Source organism: Mobula birostris, chromosome 5 (genome assembly GCF_030028105.1).
Source record: "Mobula birostris isolate sMobBir1 chromosome 5, sMobBir1.hap1, whole genome shotgun sequence".
Classification (NCBI taxonomy): domain Eukaryota; kingdom Metazoa; phylum Chordata; class Chondrichthyes; order Myliobatiformes; family Myliobatidae; genus Mobula; species Mobula birostris.
In genome coordinates this window covers 112,776,366-112,796,176 of record NC_092374.1, presented here as the reverse complement: position 1 = coordinate 112,796,176, position 19,811 = coordinate 112,776,366, and the positions used below count along the sequence as shown (strand labels likewise).

Sequence of the window (19,811 nt, the reverse complement as noted above, 5' to 3'; positions counted from 1 at the left end):
AATTCAGAGTTCAGCAGAGGAGGACAAAGGGCTTAATTAGGAAGGGGAAAAAAGATTGTGAGAGAAAATGGGCAGGGAACATAAAAACGGACTGTAAAAGCTTTTATAGATATGTAAAAAGGAAAAGACTGGTAAAGACAAATGTAGGTCCCCTACAGACAGAAACAGGTGAATTGATTATGGGGAGCAAGGACATGGCAGACCAATTGAATAATTACTTTGGTTCTGTCTTCACTAAGGAGGACATAAATAATCTTCCAGGAATAGTAGAGGACAGAGGGTCCAGTGAGATGGAGGAACTGAGCGAAATACATGTTAGTAGGGAAGTGGTGTTAGGTAAATTGAAGGGATTAAAGGCAGGTAAATCCCCAGGGCCAGATGGTCTGCATCCCAGAGTGCTTAAGGAAGTAGCCCAAGAAATAGTGGATGCATTAATGATAATTTTTCAAAACTCGTTAGATTCTGGACTAGTTCCTGAGGATTGGAGGGTGGCTAATGTAATCCCACTTTTTAAAAAAGGAGAGAGAGAGAAACCGGGGAATTATAGACCGGTTAGCCTAACGTCGGTGGTGGGGAAACTGCTGGAGTCAGTTATCAAAGGTATGATAACAGCACATTTGGAAAGCGGTGAAATCATCGGACAAAGTCAGCATGGATTTGTGAAAGGAAGATCATGTCTGACGAATCTCATAGAATTTTTTCAGGATGTAACTAGTTGAGTGGATAGGGGAGAACCAGTGGATGTGGTATATTTGGTTTTTCAAAAGGCTTTTGACAAGGTCCCACACAGGAGATTAGTGTGCAAACTTAAAGCACACAGTATTGGGGGTATGGTATTGATGTGGATAGAGAATTGGTAGGCAGACAGGAAGCAAAGAGTGGGAATAAACGGGACCTTTTCAGAATGGCAGGCAGTGACTAGTGGGGCACCGCAAGGCTCAGTGCTGGGACCCCAGTTGTTTACAATATATATTAATGACTTGGATGAGGGAATTAAATGCAGCATCTCCAAGTTTGTGGATGACACGAAGCTGGGCGGCAGTGTTAGCTGTGAGGAGGATGCTAAGAGGATGCAGGGTGACTTGGATAGGTTGGGTGAGTGGGCAAATTCATGGCAGATGCAATTTAATGTGGATAAATGTGAAGTTATCCACTTTGGAGGCAAAAATAGGAAAACAGATTATTATCTGAATGGTGGTCGATTAGGAAAAGGGGAGGTGCAACGAGACCTGGGTGTCATTATACACCAGTCATTGAAAGTGGGCATGCAGGTACAGCAGGCGGTGAAAAAGGCGAATGGTATGCTGGCATTTATAGCAAGAGGATTCGAGTACAGGAGCAGGGAGGTACGACTGCAGTTGTACAAGGCCTTGGTGAGACCACACCTGGAGTGTGTGCAGTTTAGGTCCCCTAATCTGAGGAAAGACATCCTTGCCATAGAGGGAGTACAAAGAAGGTTCACCAGATTGATTCCTGGGATGGCAGGACTTTCATATGAAGAAAGACTGGATGAACTAGGCCTGTACTCATTGGAATTTAGAAGATTGAAGGGGGATCTGATTGAAACATATAAAATCCTAAAGGGATTGGACAGGCTAGATGCAGGAAGATTGTTCCTGATGTTGGGTAAGTCCAGAACGAGGGGTCATGGTTTGAAGATAAAGGCGAAGCCTTTTAGGACTGGGATTAGGAAAAACTTCTTCACACAGAGAGTGGTGAATCTGTGGAATTCTCTGCCACAGGAAACAGTTGAGGCCAGTTCATTGGCTATATTTGAGAGAGAGTTAGATATGGCCCTTGTGGCTACGGGGATCAGAGGGTATGGAGGGAAGGCTGGTGCAGGGTTCTGAGTTGGATGATCAGCCATGATCATAATAAATGGCGGTGCAGGCTCGAAGGGCCGAATGGCCTACTCCTGCACCTATTTTCCATGTCCATGTTTAAAACCATGGTTGCATCCTTTTTCCACTGAAAAATTTCTTCTTTTTTGGAATATACCTGTCTTGCACATTACTCATTTCTCGCATAAACTCCAGCCACTGCTGCTCTGCTGTCTTTCCCGCCAGTGTCCCTTTTCAGTCAACTTTGGCCAGTTCCTCTCTCATGCCACTGTAATTTCCTTTACTCCACTGAAATACCGACGCATCAGATTTCAGCTTCTCTTTTTCTAATTTCACAGTGAACTCAATCAAGTTATGATCACTGTCTCCTAAGGGTTCCTTCACCTCAATCTCTCTAATCACCTCTGGTTCATTACACAATACCCAATATAGTACAGCCGATCCCCTAGTGGACTCAACAACAAGCTGTTCTAAAAAGTCATCTCGCAGACATTCTACAAATTCTCTCTCTTGAGATCCAGTGCTGACCTGATTTTCCCAATCCACTCGCATGTTAAAATCCCCCACAATTATCATAACACTTCCCTTCTGACAAGCCTTTTCTATTTCCTGTTGTAATTTGTAATCCACATCGCTGCAGCTGTTTGGAGGCCTATAAATAACTGCCATCAGGGTCCTTTTACCCCTGCTATTTCTTAGCTCAACCCATAAAGATTCTGCACCTTCCGATCCTATATCACCTCTTTCTAATGATTTAATATCATTTCTTACCAATAGATCCACACCTTCCCCTCTGCCTACCTTCCTATCCTTCTGATACACCATGTATCCTTGGACGTTCAGCTCCCAGAGACATGCACCCTTTAGCCAGGTCTCAGTGAAGGCCACAATATCATACCTGCCAATCTGTGGCTGTACGACAAGATCATCCACCTTATTCCTTATGTTGCGTGCATTTAAGTACAACACCTTAAGACCAGTATTTGATACTTTTTGCTTTGATTTCACTGCAACTTTATTGCACTGCAACTCATCCCAATGGCTACAAATTTGCCCCATCACCTACCTGTCTTTCCTGACATCTTTACTGCTCACTATCTTAGATTTATTTATGTTTTCCCCTTCCTCCGCTCTATCATTCTGGTTCCAATCCCCCTGCCAAATATACTGGGCATCTGGTTCACTGTTACAACTGTATGCGAAATGAAGCTACTGGGTACTCGCCATATTATCTGATGTTTAGGTGTGAGGTGAGGTTGCCCATTGACTTTTGTTTTGGGACTGATGAGGGTGACTTACCACAGAAGACTTATCTGAAATATGTGTCTGACATGAGAAGAGAGTTGAAAAAGGCTTATAAATTAGCTGGGGTCCCGGCTGCCAAGTAGAATCAAGGGAATAAAAGAAGGTTTGATCAATAGGTTAGGTTCTCCCAACTGATGCCGGGAGATTGAGTTCTCATGAGGAATTTGGGGCTACCTGGAATGCACAAGTTGGCTGACCGATGGGTGGCCACACCCTATGTGGTGGAGAGTCAGTTGCCAAACCTACCAGTTTTCCAGGTGAAACCAGAGGATGGGAATGGGCCTGTCAAGGTTCTCCATTGGAACCACCTGTTGCCCCTGGGACAAGGGGTGCAGGTTGACCCAGAGCTTAACTTGGAGCCTACACCTAGTAAGAGGACTCTACGGAAACGCAGGGGGACTACCGGGCCCCCAACAGGCGAGGTTAGGCCGGCCCCCACCCCTGAGAGGGATACTGATTCGGAGGATGAGGACCTGGATGTGTGGTATATGCTGTTTTTCGCTAACTCCCCATTGATTGAGGAAGAGACTTCTAGCCCTTCTCCAATTGAGACGGGTGAAGTTGGGGGGGGGTCTATCTGTGGGCAGCCTGGGTTGCTGCGGGATTCCACAGGGGAGGAAGCGGGGTTTGGCTGTGGGACAGAGGTCTCCAAGATGCAGGGGAGGCCTCGCCAGGTAGACCGGAAGTACCCCCAGTAGTGTTTGAACCTGAAGAGTTAGATGAGGGGGTGCGGAGGTCTCAGAGAATTAGGAGACCACCCTGTAGGCTGGCCTATGTAGCACCAGTGGAACAGAGAGTGACCCCTACCGTTTAAGGGAGCTATGTCACTGCCTTTTACACCTGGACTGGACTTTGTGTTTTGCCGGAAGGGTTGGCAAATTATCTCAAAGACATGAGGACATGACTAAATTTGGTAGGGGGAGAATGTAATGCACTGTAATGTTCCACTGCTAATGTAATGATTTCTCCATGGCAGCAATGTGTGGGTTATGATGGAGATAACAGAGCTTGGAATGTGTGCACTATCCAATGAGAGAAATGTTGTTGTTTCTGGTGAGTCTGGAGGAGAGATTTTCACGGGTTTTTGGTCGGTGAGAGGAGAAGAAGGAAGACAGGTGTGGAGGGAGCTGGAAGAGCACCGGATGGAGTGGACCGGGAGTGAGGGTCCGAAGGTCAGTGACGCTCGGAGGAGGTTGATGGTTGATGAATGGCCGTATCAGTGAGCTCCAACGTGCACTTTTGACTTTTTCCTTAAAATGGGCCCTTTTTCTTTTTATTTTCTTTACTAGCCCTATATTCAGATTAAGATTTATAAAGTTCAATCAGCTAATTGCATATGGTGTACTATCTGATATTTTGTGGCACGGATTTGTAACCGGGCAACACATCACGCAGCATCCACACAAGCGAGATTTCTCAGTTTGGCAGGGCCAGGAGTTGCCTTCCCCTAGACGAGCACCTGCTGGCCGAGCCTGAGGGTCACACAAGCAATCTTCGCCTAAGTTAGTAACGGATTATCGATTAAACTGGTGCCATTTTAGAAGCACTTCAATTGATTTTGAACTTCATTTGTAAACAAATTTAGTGATTTGTATAACTAGACGTAAGAATATATATCTCAGTTATATTGGTGACTCTCTGAATACCTAAAGTATTATTGTGTATCCCTTCATGTTATTCCTGTGATATGGTTTGTTATGTTTTTAATGCTTATTTATATGGAAATAATACTTACATCTTATTCATTGATTTCCATAGCAGGCATTTTCTTTTATAAATCGCAAGTTATTCAGACTCGTTACTTGACTTAAGCATAGCACAGATGAACTGCACATCACATAATGATGTGGAATGTAAAATACTTGTTCATAAAGCTGTGATTATCAATCAGCTAACTTAGTTTAAATATTTGATTTGAATTCCTTATTTCATTAAATAGCATTTTATTGACTAATTGTGTAATTGCCTGGTGGTTTTGGGTAGATTTATGGAATTATCTTAATATTCATCATTGTGATATTTATCTGTATTAATAATAAGCAGACTTAAACATGTTTCTGCTTTAGGCAGGACCAGTGAAAGATGACATTAAAATAACGCTGGAAAACGAGAAACTGAAATGCTTAGTTTTTGCTTATCATTTGACCATGCTGAAGGCTTTCACAGAGGCTGTGATAGAATCTAAGGTATCTTGCAAGTAAACTACCTTCACCTTATTACCAAAATTACACTACTGCTGTAGGTACAGAGCAATAATGTATCTTCATACTTCATTAATTCAGGATTTGAGCACATTTATTATTGAAGAATGTATAAATTATACAACCTTGAGACTTGCTTCCTCGCAAGTCGCCTCAAAGTAAGAAACCCAAAAGAACCCAATTAAAAAATAACAGTAAAAATAAAGGACCAACAATTGACGCCAAGAGAAATAAAGAAAAAAATATAAAATCATGCGAACAATTGAAGTGAATAACAATGAACAAATTCACAGGGTTAAAAAATGCATTTATGTAGTGTCTTTCATGGTCTTAATGATGATGATGATGAGGATGACGTCGACTCAGGCCTGAGAGGCCAGTGTCGGGCATTTTCATGCCTTACAAGACGTGAATCGAAAGGCACCTCTCCTCGCACAGACATTTTGCTGTATTTTTCTTTATTTTACGAGGTCGAGTTGCGAGCTCAACACTCAACCCGGCACGGATGGAAAGCGTACTCGGGAGCGGCCCAACTGGATTCGAACCCGGGAACCTACGTTCCGGAGTCCGGCACTGATGTCACTGCTCCACCAGCTGACCTTATGGTTTTAGGATGTTTAATATCTACTAATTCTCCCTTAATACCTGTGATATATCAATGTAAATCTGGCTTGCCAATGTTGTATTGAGCCAAATTCATATGCAAAAAAATTAAGTTAATTGAAGGACAGTTGGAAATGCACCTCCTTCTTAAGCACGTGATCAGTTATGTTCTTTGTGTGTAATAATTTTACATAGATTTTGACATACTCTCTGCACAAGATTACATTCATGAGTGATGGATTTAATTATTTGGCAGAGAATAATTTTTGGAATCAGATGAAAGACTCACAGAACTGGGTATGTGTTGTGTTTGAACAGCTCAATGTTCTCCTGCCATCTTGCCATGGGTTTTTGCCCAGAGTCACTGGAGTTTACAAATTTACAATTGGTCCTCCCAACCTCTTCCTTCAGTCTATCTGAGGCAGTCCAAAATAAATGACTGCATCACATACTCAACTGGATTCTCTTATCACAACGGAATGGAAGACAATGCTACAATAAAGCAGTATTGAATGAGGCAGGAAAAATGGGCTTCAGTGGTTTAAAATTGTTTCTAATGGAAGGACAAGTAGATCAGTAATGTTGGTATCATCTGTCAAAAGCCAGCACAGGTTGTGTGCACAAGGAATTCTTCAGATGCTGGAAATCCGAAGCGAAGCGTGCAGAATGCTGGGCGAGCTCAGCAGGTCATGCTGCTCCACCGAGAGGAATAAACAGTTGACGTTTTGGGCCGAGAGCTTTCGTCAGGACTGGAAAGGAAGGGGAAATGGCCAGAATAAAAGGGTGGGGGAGGGGAAAGAGGATAGCTAGAAGGTGGCAGGTGGAGCCAGGAGGATGGGAAAGGTAAATGGCTGATATGAGAGGAAAATGGATCATTAGAGAGAGGGAAGGAGAAGGGTACCATGGGGAAGTGATAGGCAGGTGAGAAGAGGTAAGTACCCAGAGAAAGGAATAGAAGGGGGGGGGAGGAAATAAGTCAACATAAGGAGAGATCAATATTCATGCCATCAGGTTGGAGGCTACCCAGACGGAATATAAGGTGTTGCTCTTCCACCCTGAGGATAGCCTCAAGAGGGGGCTGTGTTGGAATGAGAGTTGGAATTAACATGTTTGGCCACTGGGAAGTTCTGCCACTTGACAGATGGCGAGGAGGTGCTCGAGGAAGCGGTGCCCACATCTACGGTGGGTTTAGCCAATGTAGAGAGGGTATATCAGGAGCACCAGGTACAATAGACAACTGCAGCAGATTTGCAGGTGAAGGATGGCCTCATTGGACTTTGTGGGGCACCAGATGGAGGTGAGGGAGGGAAAATTTAGTGCCTAGGCTGCTTGCGGGGTTAAGTGCTGGGAGGGAAGATTCCAGTGAGATGGCGGCACGTACGAATGTGACAGCCTCTCGGGGGCCAACCAAGGGTGCCGTTTTCTTTGTAAAATTAGAATTTTCTGATCCAAAGACAAATATACTCCAAGAACTTTGAATATTGCAGGGCCCCTCCACACCAGGGCCGCTCAGTGATTGGAGCGGCTGGACTGTTGTCAGCGGCGGAGCTGGATGGGATGTTGGAGAAGGAGCCGATCGGGATATCGGGAAAGGAGATGGTTGGCATATCGGAGAAGCTGGATTGTGTACAGAGGAGCCGATTTGGTTGCAGACTGTGTAGCTGCCCGTGAGTTGAAATCGTTGAAGTCAGTGCGGTATAAACATGTTGATTTGATTGCCTCGGACACTTCACTTGCAACCGCAAGACTCTGCGGCTGCAGACCTGGGGTTACCCTTGTCTGGTAGAGGGAAAAACAACATGGGAGCTGTGTAGCCTCAGTTGTATTGAGGACCAAGCCTTGAGCCTCAAGCTTGTCTGCTACTGCAGACCAGGTGAGAAGCATTACAGCGTGGCATTCATACTAGGCTGGGGCCCAGCCTTGCGCATCAGTGCTGCCCTCCAGTGTTCGAGCAGTGGGATAACAGGTTGGGTTGCACGCGTCTGCACACTGCTGGGAGACTGTACCATCCATTACCGGACATCGTTGCTCAGGCTCTTGGACTGTATGTATGTTTTTTTTGAGTGAATATGTCTCATTGCTTGCTATTTTGAATGAAATTACTCACTATTTTGAATGTTTTGCACCCTATCCACAGAGGAACACTGTCTTGTTCAGCCATATTTGTGTATGGTTTGAATGATAATTAAACTTGATCTGATTTGATTTTGATTTGAGATGAGCAGGGAGGGATGAATGGACAAGGGAATCATGGAGGGCATGATCCTTGCGGAAAGTGGAGATGAGAGCGGATGTAAGAATGCGTTTAGTGGTAGGATCTCTTTGGAATTAGTGGAAGTTGCAGAGGATGGTGTGTTGGATGAGGAGGCTCACTGGGTGGTAGGTAAGGACAAGAGGAATTTTATCACTCCTAAATCGGTGGGAAGGTGGGGTGAGCACGGACGTCTGGGAAATGGAGGAGGTGTAGATGAGGGCAACAACAATAGTGGCTATGTGTACTTTGGCATTGATAATTTCTGATGTCTATGTGGAAAATTATTCTTTACGAGTCCAGAGGTTTTTCCAATACCAGAGGGCATGCGTTTCTAATACCAGAGGCATGCATGTAAGGTGAAAGGTCAAATGAGACGTGAGTACCAAGTTTTTTTACAGAGTGGTGGGTGCCTGGATTGTGCATCCTGGGGTGGTGCTAAAACAGATTTATTAGGGTCTTTTAAGAGATGTTTAAATAGGCACATGAATGTGAGGAAAATGGGAGAATATGGACATCATGTAGGCAGAAGGGATTAGGTTATTTGGCCATTTGATTACTAATTTAATTAGTTCGATTGTGAGCCAAACAGCCTGTTCCTGTGCTGTACCGTCCAACGTTATTCAGTTTTGAAACTTGGCGTATTTTGAAATAATTTTGAAAATGTTTGATTAAATTTTAATGAAAATGGTTCTGGCCCAGGTAACAGTCTTTTGATAGAGGAAGTAAGAAATCAACACTTTAAAAGAGGCAACAATGCAGTTATTGATAACGTACAATTCATATCAGAAACAGATTCTCACAAAAGGGAAAGGCAGCTACAACTATAATTTTCAGGCTGCCCCAAAAACAGGAGTTAAAATGTGGCAGAGAGAGGAACACAAAACCTTTTAATGCAACAAGGTTCTTAATGCAGTAGCAATCCAAGCTGCATTTAGAAAATAATAAAGATCTAGAAAACTGAATAAGAGGGACATAGGGAATAGGAAACTATCAGATTTCAGCAAAAAAATAACTCATTCCAAAGAGTGTCGTCATTTATTTATTTATTGCGATACATTGCTGAATAGACAGCTCTGGCCCATTGAGCGATGCCGCCCACCAAACCCCTGGTTCACGGGGAAAATTGTAATGACCAATTAACCTACCAACTGGTACATCTTTGGATCGTGGGAGCACCCAGAGAAAACCCACACAGTCACAGGATTGAGGCCATAGCTGAGATACTATAGTTTGGGTTGCCATTACTTGCATATGACTTCTCTGGAGAGAGTCTGTAATAAATCAAACATTAAAAGAGAAGGCCATAGTGATATTGGATATGATAGCAACCAAGAAGAAGGAGAAATTCCAAAGGGAGCCATCCACTATGTAGCAAGTTGTCCAGTCTAAACGAGCTATGTCCTAGAGCAGTGAGGTTGAAAATGGAAACTTGGGCCATAAGTTTGACTTGACTCCTGATTTGAGCTTTGTATATAGTAAATAGGCTTTGAAAAGTTAAGAGGAAGAGTTTCTCGCTGCATGATTCTGAGCCCCTGACTGCTCTTGTAGCCTTATTGTGTATGTAGCGTGGAAATATATTCAAAACCAATATTCTTATGTACTTAATCTTGCAATGTGACAAAATGGAACCTGTATAATCCCAGAGTGCTTTGCTAAGTGTGTGATGTGGCAAGAGGCATGTGATGTCCTGATCATTGTTCATTGTGAAACTAAGGGAGATTAATATACTGTGTGGTATTGAGTACTGCAGCTATACTGCAGTGGAGGAGTTGACCTCTAGAACAGTTAGCAGCTAAAGAATACCTGTATAAAAAATGAAATTTGTAAACTGTAAATCAGAAGCAGCCTGTCATCCATGAAGAGTGGAGGTGTTTTTCCTTGCAAGTAAAAAATATGTCTATGAACAGATTGAGTCAGATTTCACTTTGGAAGGTATGTCAGAAATTCAGGAGTGTCAAGGGGCAGTTGCTATTACTAAGGAGAAGGTGCTTGGGAAGCTGAAAGGTCTGAAGATTAATAAATTAGCTGCACCAGATGGACTACACTGCACAGCTGTGAAAGAGGTAGCCGAAGATATTGTGGAGGCATTAATAATAATCTTTCAAGAATCACTAGATTTTGGAATGATTCCAGAGGACTGGAAAATTGCAAATGTCACTCCACACTTTAAGAAGAGAGGAAAACAGAATAAAGGAAATTATAGGCCAGTTAGCCTGACTTTGGTGGTTGGAAGATGTTGAAGTCGATTGTTAAGGATATGGTTTCTGAGTACTTGGAGAGTGGTTGAGGAAGGCAAACACAATGTTAGCATTCATTTTCAAGTGGACTAGAATATAACAGCAAGGACATAATCCTGAGGCCTTATGAAGCACTGGTGAGTCCTTGGTTGGAGTATTGTGTGCAGTTTAGGTCCCCTTATTTAAGAAAGAATGTGCTGACGTTAGAGAGGGTTCAGAGGAGGTTCATGAGAATGATTCTGTGAATAAATGGCTTATTATATGAGAAGCGATTAATGCCTCTGGGCCTTTACTCATTGGAATTTAGAAGAATGATGGGGGGATCTCAATAAAACCAATTGAATGTTGAAAGGCCTAGTTAGAGTGGATATGGCGAGGATGTTTCCTATGGTTGGAAAGTCTAAGATGAGAGGGCACAGCCTCAGAATACAGGGACGTCCATTCAGAATAGAGATGAGGAGGAATTAGCCAGAGGGTAGTGATTCTTTGGAATTTGTTGCCATAGGCAGTTCTGTGGAGGCCTGGTCATGTGTGTATCTAAGGCAGAGACTGATAGGTTCTTGATTAGTCAGGGTGTGAAAGGTTATGGGGAGAAGGCAGGAGAATGGGGTTGAGAGGGAAATGGATCAGACATGATGAAATGGCAGAACAGACTCACTTGGCTAAACAGCTTAATTAAACTCTTATGTCTTATGGTCTTATGGAGTTGGAAATGTCAAAAATGGCCAAGAATGAAAATGAAAGGATTTCACTACTTCAACAAGTTAGGCACTACAAAGAATTTGACTGTAGTAACAATCATCTTGAATGTTACCTTTGGTCTCCAGTGGACACCCAGCTCTCGCCTTTGGCCCAACGTAGCTGTTTGCCTGTGACTGGGGCCATACCCCTGATACAATGCTTCGACAGGCAGGCTAAAGCAGGTAAAGGGGGCTGGTGGGTGTCATGCCCCAGTGAGATAGGGATATGCCTGTCCTAGAATGCGAAGACAACACCATTGGACTGAACGGATGAGACCTACAGTGAGATCCAATGGTCAGAAAGGCGGTTCTGCTTCATTATGTTGAGACTGAAGAGCATGACGAGGCACAGAAAAAGTCATGGTCATCCACTGTAACCAGGGAAGACCCCCGTTGTGACGTCCAGTTGTACCACTGGACCTGGACTGAGGCCAAGAGAGTGGAATTGCCCCATCACCAGGTACAATGGACAACCTCAGCAGTGTTGATAGTGCTCTCATTTGTTCTGTATTTCATTTAAATACCTAATTTACCACTCAGTCAAACAGTAGTTTGTCTTTTTTTAACTATTTCCATGAAACTTCGACTAATTGGGGCAGCCACTTAATTGGGCCGAAATGTACTGGCCCCAATGTGTCCCAATTAACCAGAATCCACTGTTTTTCCCTCTATTTTTGTACTACTTACTTAGTTTGATTATTTATACATACTTCTTATTGTACCTTATTGTTTTTTAAACTATGTATTGCCATTTACTACTGCCACAGAACAACAACCCTCATGACATTTGAGAATTTGATATTGAACCTGATTCTGATGCCCATTCTTTCTCTACCAGAACGACAGTTTAAAGTAAAAAAAACTATTTCTGCTCTGAGGAAACAACAAGCAAGGGGACTGGGAATCATGGGAAAATATTTATTCTCACTGGTGGTAATTACAATTCAGAGTGGATGGAAGTCAATTTGATAGGATTTTCAAAGGAGTGTGGGATAAACATCAAATAACTTCTAGAATGTAGTGAAGGAACAGGCGGGTGAGATTAATTAAAAACATTAACACTAACATAAAGGACAGAACAGTCATCTGTGCACAATGATTTGTGTCCATCTGATACCACACCCTGTTATCTGATATCACTTGACCATAAGGTATAGAAGCAGAAATAGGCCACTCGGCCCATCAAGTTTACTCCAGCATGGCCGATTTATTTCCCCTCTCAACCTCATTCTCCTGCCTTCTACCCATAAACTTTGATGCCCTGACTAACCAAGAACCTATCAACCTTTGTTTTAAATATACCCAATGAATTGGCCTCCACAGCCAACTGTGCCGTTAAATTCCACAGGTTTGGCACCCTCTGGCTAAAGAAATTCCTTCTCATCTTTGTTCTAAATGGACTATTCACAATACTCCAAGTGCAATCTAACCAATACCTTATAAAGTCTCAGCATTACATCCTTGCTTTTGTATTCTAGTCTCTTGAAATGAATGCTAACATTGGTTTTGCCTTCCTCATCACCAAATCAACCTGCAAGTTAACCTTTAGGGAATCCTGCATAAGGAATCCCAAGTCCCTTTGCACATCTGATTTTTGAATTTTCTCCCTGTTATAAAAATAGTCAACATCTTTATTTATTCCACCTTTAATTTCTGTACACTATATTCCATTTCCCTACATTATGAGGGGTGATTGATAAGTTCGTGGCCTAAGATAGAAGGAGTCAATTTTAGAAAACCTAGCACATTTATTTTTCCTACATTTACACACTTAGTCCAGCAGTCGTGGAGCATATGGATCCCTTTTTTGTAGAAGTCGGCGTCTTGGACCTCCAGAAAGTGGTCCACAGCAGGGGTGATTGATAAATTTGTCGCTGAAGGTAGAAGGAGATGAGTTATTAACTTCAAACTTTCTGCATAATCACTCAGAGTTGAAATGCATGTGCATGTAACGAGAGCTGTATATGTTGAAAAATAAATGTTCCTATCCCCCTCACCATAGCATTGGACAGGGATAGGAACAGACAAGTTATGAAAGCGTTTAATTGCAGTAAGGGGAAATATGAGGCTATCAGGCAGGAACTTGGAAGCATAAACTGGAAACAGATGTTCTCAGGGAAACATAGGGAAGAAATGTGGCAAATGTTCAGCGGATATTTGCATGGAGTTCTGCATAAATATGTTCGAATGAGACAGGGAAAGGATGGTAGGGTACAGGAACCGTGGTGTACAAAGGCTAGTCAAGTCAAGAAGAAAAGAAATGCTTACAAAAGGTTCAAAAGACTAGGTAATGATAGAGGTCTAGAAGATTATGAGTTTAACAGGAAGGAGCTTAAAAATAAAATTAGGAGAGCCAGAAGGAGCAATGAGAAGGCCTTGGCGGACAGGATTTAGGAAAACCCCAAGGCATTCTACAAGTATATGAAGAGCAAGAGGATAAGACGTGAGAGAATTGGACCGATCAAGTGTGACAGTGGAAAACCGGAGGAAATAGCAGAGGTACTTAATGAATACTTTGCTTCAGTATTCACTACAGAAAAGGATCTTGGCGATTGTAGGGATGACTTGCATTGGACTGAAAAGCTTGAGCAGGTAGATATTAAAAAAGAGGATGTGCTGAAGCATCAAGTTGGATAAGCCACCGGGACCGGATGAGATGTACCCCAGGTTACTGTGGGAGGCGAGTGAGGAGATTGCTGAGCCTCTGGTGATGATCTTTGGGGACGGGAGAGGTTCTGGAGGTTGCGGATGTTGTTCCCTTATTCAAAAGAGAGAGCAGAGATAGCCCAGGAAATTATAGACCAGTGAGTCTTACTTCAGTGGTTGGTAAGTTGATGGAGAAGATCCTGAGAGGCAGGATTTATGAACATTTGGAGCAAGGCATTTGATAAGATACCCTATGCAAGGATTATTGAGAAAGTAAGGAGGCATGGGATCCAAGAGGACATTGCTTTGTGGATCCAGACCTGGTTTGCCCACAGAAGGCAAAGAGTGGTTGTAGATGGGTCATATTCTGTGTGGGGGTCAGTGACCAGTGGTGTGCCTCAGGGACCTGTTCTGGGACCCCTGCTCTTCATGATTTTTATGAATGACCTGGATGAGGAAGTGGAGGGATTGGTTAGTAAATTTGCTGATGACACAAAGGTTGGGGGTGTTGTGGATAGTGTGGAGGGCTGTCAGAGTTTACAGCAGGACATTGATAGGATGCAAAACTGTGCTGAGAAGTGGCACATGGAGTTCAACCCAAATAAGTGTGAAGTGGTTCATTTTGGTAGGTCAAATATGATGGCAGAATATAGTATTAATGGTAAGACTCTTGGCAGTGTAGAGGATCAGAGGGATCTTGAGGTCCGAGTCCATAGGGCACTCAAATCAGCTACGCAGGTTGACTCTGTGGTTAAGAAGGCATACGGTGCATTGGCCTTCATCAATCATGGATTGAGTTTAGGAGCCGAGAGGTAATGTTGCAGCTATATAGGACCCTGGTCAGGCCCCACTTGGAGTACTGTGCTCAGTTCTGATCGTCTCACTACAGGAAGGATGTGGAAACCATAGAAAGGGTGCAGAGGAGATTTACAAGGATGTTGCCTGGATTGGGGAGCGCGCCTTATGACAATAGGTTGAGTGAACTTGGCCTTTTCTCCTTGGAGCAACGGAGGATGAGAGGCGACCTGACAGAGGTGTATAAAATGATGAAAAGCATTGATCGTGTGGATAGTCAGAGGCTTTTTCCACAGGGCTGAAATGGCTAGCATGAGAGGGCACAGTTTTAAGGTGCTTGGAAGTAGGTACAGAGGAGATGTCAGGGGCAAGTTTATTTTACACAGAGAGCGGTGTGTGCGTGGAATGGGCTGCCGGCAACAGTGGTGGAGGCGGATACAATAGGGTCTTTTAAGAGACTCCTGGATAGGTACATGGAGCTTAGAAAAATAGAGGGCTATGGGTAACCCTAGGTGATTTCTAAGGTAAGGACATGTCCGGCACAGTTTTGTAGGCTGAAGGGCCTGTATTGTGATGTAGGTTTTCTATGTATTCTATGTATTTTCCACTTCTTTGCCCATTAATATAATCTCCAAGTCCTTCTACATACTCTCTGCTTCCTCAAACTGCCTGCCCCTCCACATAACTTCGTAATGTCTGCAAACCTGGCCACAAAGCCATCAATTCCATCATCCAAGTTGCTGACGTGTTATGTGAAAAGGAGCGTTCCCCAATCCCAACCCCTGCAGCACACCACTTATCATCGGCAGCCAACCAGAATCAGCCCTCTTTATTTCAACCCTGCCTCCTGCCTCCTGCCACTCAGCCAACCTATCCGTTCCAGTGTCTTTCCTGCAGTATCAGAGGCTCTTATCTTGTTAAGCAGCCTCATGTATGGCACCTTGTCAACTGACTTCTCGAAATCCAAATGACCAACATCTGCTGACTCTCCTTTGTCTATCCTGCCTTTCGTTTTGTTAAAGATTTCCAACAGATTTGTCAGGCAAGGCTTCCCCTTTAGGAAGCCATGTTGATGTTGGTCTACTTTATCATGCACTTCCAAGTACCCTGAAACCTCATCTTGAATAATAGACTGCAGCTTCTTCCCAACCACTGAGGTTAGGCTAACTGGCCTGTAATTTCCTTTCTTCTGCCTCTCTCCCTCCTTAAAGTGTGGAGTGACATTTGCAATTTTCCAGTGACCTGGAACCATTCCAGAAACTAGTGATTCTTTAAAGTTTATTGATAATGCCTCCACAATCTCTTCCGCTGCCTCGTTCAGAACCATGGAGTATAATCCATCTGATCCGGGTGACTTATCTACCTTCAGACCTTTCAGCTTCTTAAGCATCTTCTCCTTAGTAGTAGCAATGACACTCACCTCTAACCCCCCCAACACTCAAATTTCAGGCATACTGCTGATATCTTCTACAGTGAAGACGGATGCAAAATATTTATTCCGTTCATCTCTCATTTCTTTTTCCCCCATTATTACTTCAGTACTACTCCAATGTAGTTTTTCAGTGGTCCAATATCCAATCTTGCCTCTTTTACTCTTTGTACAGTACTATGCAAAAATCTTAGACATGTATCTACAGCTAGGGTGCCTAAGACTTTTGCACAGTACTGTATTTGTCAATGTGGTGTGGTAAGATGGCTTTTAAGTCTGGCAGGAGAAAAAACTCTTAGGAATGGCCAGGGTGGAGTGCCGCGGGAGGGGTATGGGACAGGTGGCAGAGAAAGAGTGTCAGGGGTGGGGTGAGGCATGGGTGAAGACACACCCAGCTCTGAGACACTAGGCAGGGTCACTTGATTCCAAACAATTGGCTTATTGATCATTACAGAATGTACCTCTGGTGCTTCCCACTCCCGCCCCTCTCTCTTCCCCTTTTCTCATCCATGATTCCCCTCTCCCTGCCCCCTTCCCACTCTCAGTCCACAATAGAGACACATAGGTGGATCAAGTTTATCGTCAATCATGCAGCATATATCATGATTTCTTTTTGCAGCAACAGTACAACGTGATACATAAAATTACTCTAGCTGTTTATAAGTGCCTAAGACTTTTGCACAGTGCTGTAAATCTGAAAAAAAAGATTTTGGATTCCTCTGACATTTTTGGCTAACTTGACTTCTTATGTCACCTTTTCTCTCCTTGTGTTTTTACTTCATTGCTTATTGTTGATTTTTAAAAGCTTCCCAATCCTCTAATTTCCTGCTAATTTTTGCTGTATTATATGTCCTCTCTTTTACTATATGGTGTCTTTGACTTCCTTTGTCACCCATCGATGCCTCATCCTTCCTTTAGAACATTCCTTCATCTTTGGGATGAATCCATCCTCCACCATCCGAATTATCCACAGAAATTCCAGTCGTTGCTGTTCTGCCATCATCCCTGCTAGTGTTCACTTCCAATCAATGTTGGGCGGTGCCTCACTCATGCCTCTGTAATTCCCTTTACTCCTCTGCAATACTAATACATCTGACTTTATCTTCTCCTTCTCAAACTGTAAGATGAATTCTATCATATTGTGACCACTGACTCCCAAAGGTTCCTTTACCTTGAGCTCCCAAATCAAATCTTCTTCATTACATGACATCCATTCTAAATTGCCTTTCCCCTAACGGGCTCAACCACCAACTGCTCTAAAAAGTCATCTTGTAAGTATTTTTCAAATTCCCTCTCTTGGGATCCAGCACAATTTTATTTTTTACCAACAGAGTCACACCACCTCCCTCCCTTTCCCCCCAAGCCCCGCCACTCCACCTATCTGCCTGTCCTTTTGATACAAGGTGTATCCTTGGATGTTAAGCTCCCAAATATGATCTTTTTTCGGCCATAACTTAGTGATGCCCACGGCATCATATCTGCCAATCCCTAACTATGCTACAAGATAATCTACCTTATTCCATTCTTGCGCACATTCAGTCCTGTATTCATCACCCTTTTTGATTTTACCCCCATGTTACATTTCAGCTCATCCCATTGACTGCAAATTTGCTTTATCGTCTGCCTGTCCTTCCTCACAGTCACTACACAACATCTGTGCTTCTAAACCAACAGCCCTATCCCTGGCTGTATCACTCTGGTTCCCATTCCCTTACCAACTTAGTTTAAATCCTCCCCAACAGTTCTAGCAAAGCTGCCTACAAGGGTATTGGCCCCCCTCAGGTTCAGGTGTAAACTGTCCTTCTTGTACAGATCGTACCTTCCTCAGAAGAGCTCCTTATGATCTAGGAAGCTGAGACCCTGCTTCCTGCACCAGTTCCTCAGCCACTCATTCATCTGTACTATCATCCTATTCCTGCCTCGACTAGCACGTGACACTGGGTGTAATCCCGAGATTACTATCCTGGAAGTCCTGTTCTTCAGCCTCTTCCCCAACCCCCTATGGTCAATGTACAGGATCTCTTTCCCCTTTCTATGTCATTGGTGCCAATGAGCACCATGACCTCTATTTGCTCACTTTAGAATCATCTGCAGCTGCTCAGCAGCATCCTAGACCCCAGCCCCTGGAAGGAAACACACCACCCTGGCTTCCCTTTTGTGGCCACAGGATCTGCTGTCTGTCCCCTCATTACTGAGTCTCCTGTCACTATCACTCTGCCTGACTTTACCCTTGTGTGCTGAGACTCACAGCTGGCTATAGTGCCACTGGCCTGGCTTTGCTACTGTACCCCGATAGATCAGTCTTTCCTGAACCCCCCCCCCCCCGTACCCAGCAGTATACAAAGGGGTGTACTTGTTGCTGAAGAGGAATGGCCCCCGGGGAACCCTGCACTGACTGCTTTCTCCCCTTACCTCTCCTGGTGGCCACCTATCTACTATCTGAAGCCCACACCCTGGGTGTGACCACCTCAGTAAAAGACTCATCTGTGAAGTTTCCAGCAAGATCAGAGCTGAAGTTTTACTATACGATCTAGCAAATCATGTTTCTACATGTAAAAAAGAGCTCAGCAGCTTAGTCCTACCTTCTAACACTTAGTGCCGTTGTTCAAGGTTGTATGAGTATGTATTCAAGTTTTTAGAAACATAGAAACATAGAGAACCTACAGTTGTGCCGAACATGTCCCTACCTTAGAAATTACTAGGCTTACCTATAGCACTTTACTCAATATACGCCTAATTATATTTCTACTCAAATACAATAGTTTCCACTTCTGTGGATCTAAATTCCCCTGACAATTTTCTGCCCAAGTGCCCAAATCATTTATTTCTTCCTGCAGTTTAATGATTTTCTCTTCATTGTCCTCCATGCACCTCATTTTTATATCATCTGCTGTCATCTATAAAATTACCTATAAAAGTCTGCATCGTTAATAAATACTATGAAAATCAAGGAAACAAATTCCATGCCCAAATGAACTCTACTCCCATCACAAAAACACTCGTTAACCATTACTCGCTTTTCGATCTAATTTGCCAAAGCCCAATTTTGCTGAATCAATCCACAATGTTATAATTAGGCCCTGACCTCTTGTAGAACCTTTGTTTGGATGTTTTTATGGTTTTCAACAACTACGCTAAAGCAAACTTGATTATGATCATTACCACAAAATTACTGTCCCACTTGTATTTCTTCCACCCGCCTGCTGTCAGTTCTAAACCCTAAATCCAAATATGAAAATATTGCCCCTCATCTCCCACCCTTCACCTTTTTAACTTCCCATGCTTTTCATATCCTCTTCCCACAAGGCTGGTTTAAATTGTTCCCAGTGTAAATGTATTCTGTTTATGAGGTTCAAGATCTTTTAGAACCACACAATTGTTACTTTAATACTCAGTTCTGTCCTGTCAGTGAGCATCATGGACCACCTATTCGTTTAGTACAATACATAAAAACCAATAGCAGTGTTCAATCATTGGAAAGGGTTAATTTGTCCATCAGTTTCAGAATGACAATCCTCAGCATTGAAGTTCTGGACAGGCATTATGGCTACAATAAAATTACCCTGACCTTTTGCTATAATTTGAGATATATCAAACTTAGTTAAGTAAAAATGTATATTAAGTTTGAGCTCCAGCCGAGGGAACGTGTTGTGTCCTTGAGCGAGGCACTTAACCACACATTGCTCTGCAATGACACCGGTGCCAAGCTGTATGGGTCCTAATGCCCTTCCCTTGGACCACATCGGTGGCATGGAGAGGG

The 19,811-nt window shown here is 43.3% G+C and overlaps 1 pseudogene; it reads left to right on the top strand.

Annotated features, from left to right (window-relative positions):
- The window catches only part of LOC140198397 (DNA annealing helicase and endonuclease ZRANB3-like), a 64,383-nt pseudogene that overhangs the window by 34,138 nt on the left and 10,434 nt on the right, over positions 1-19,811 (top strand).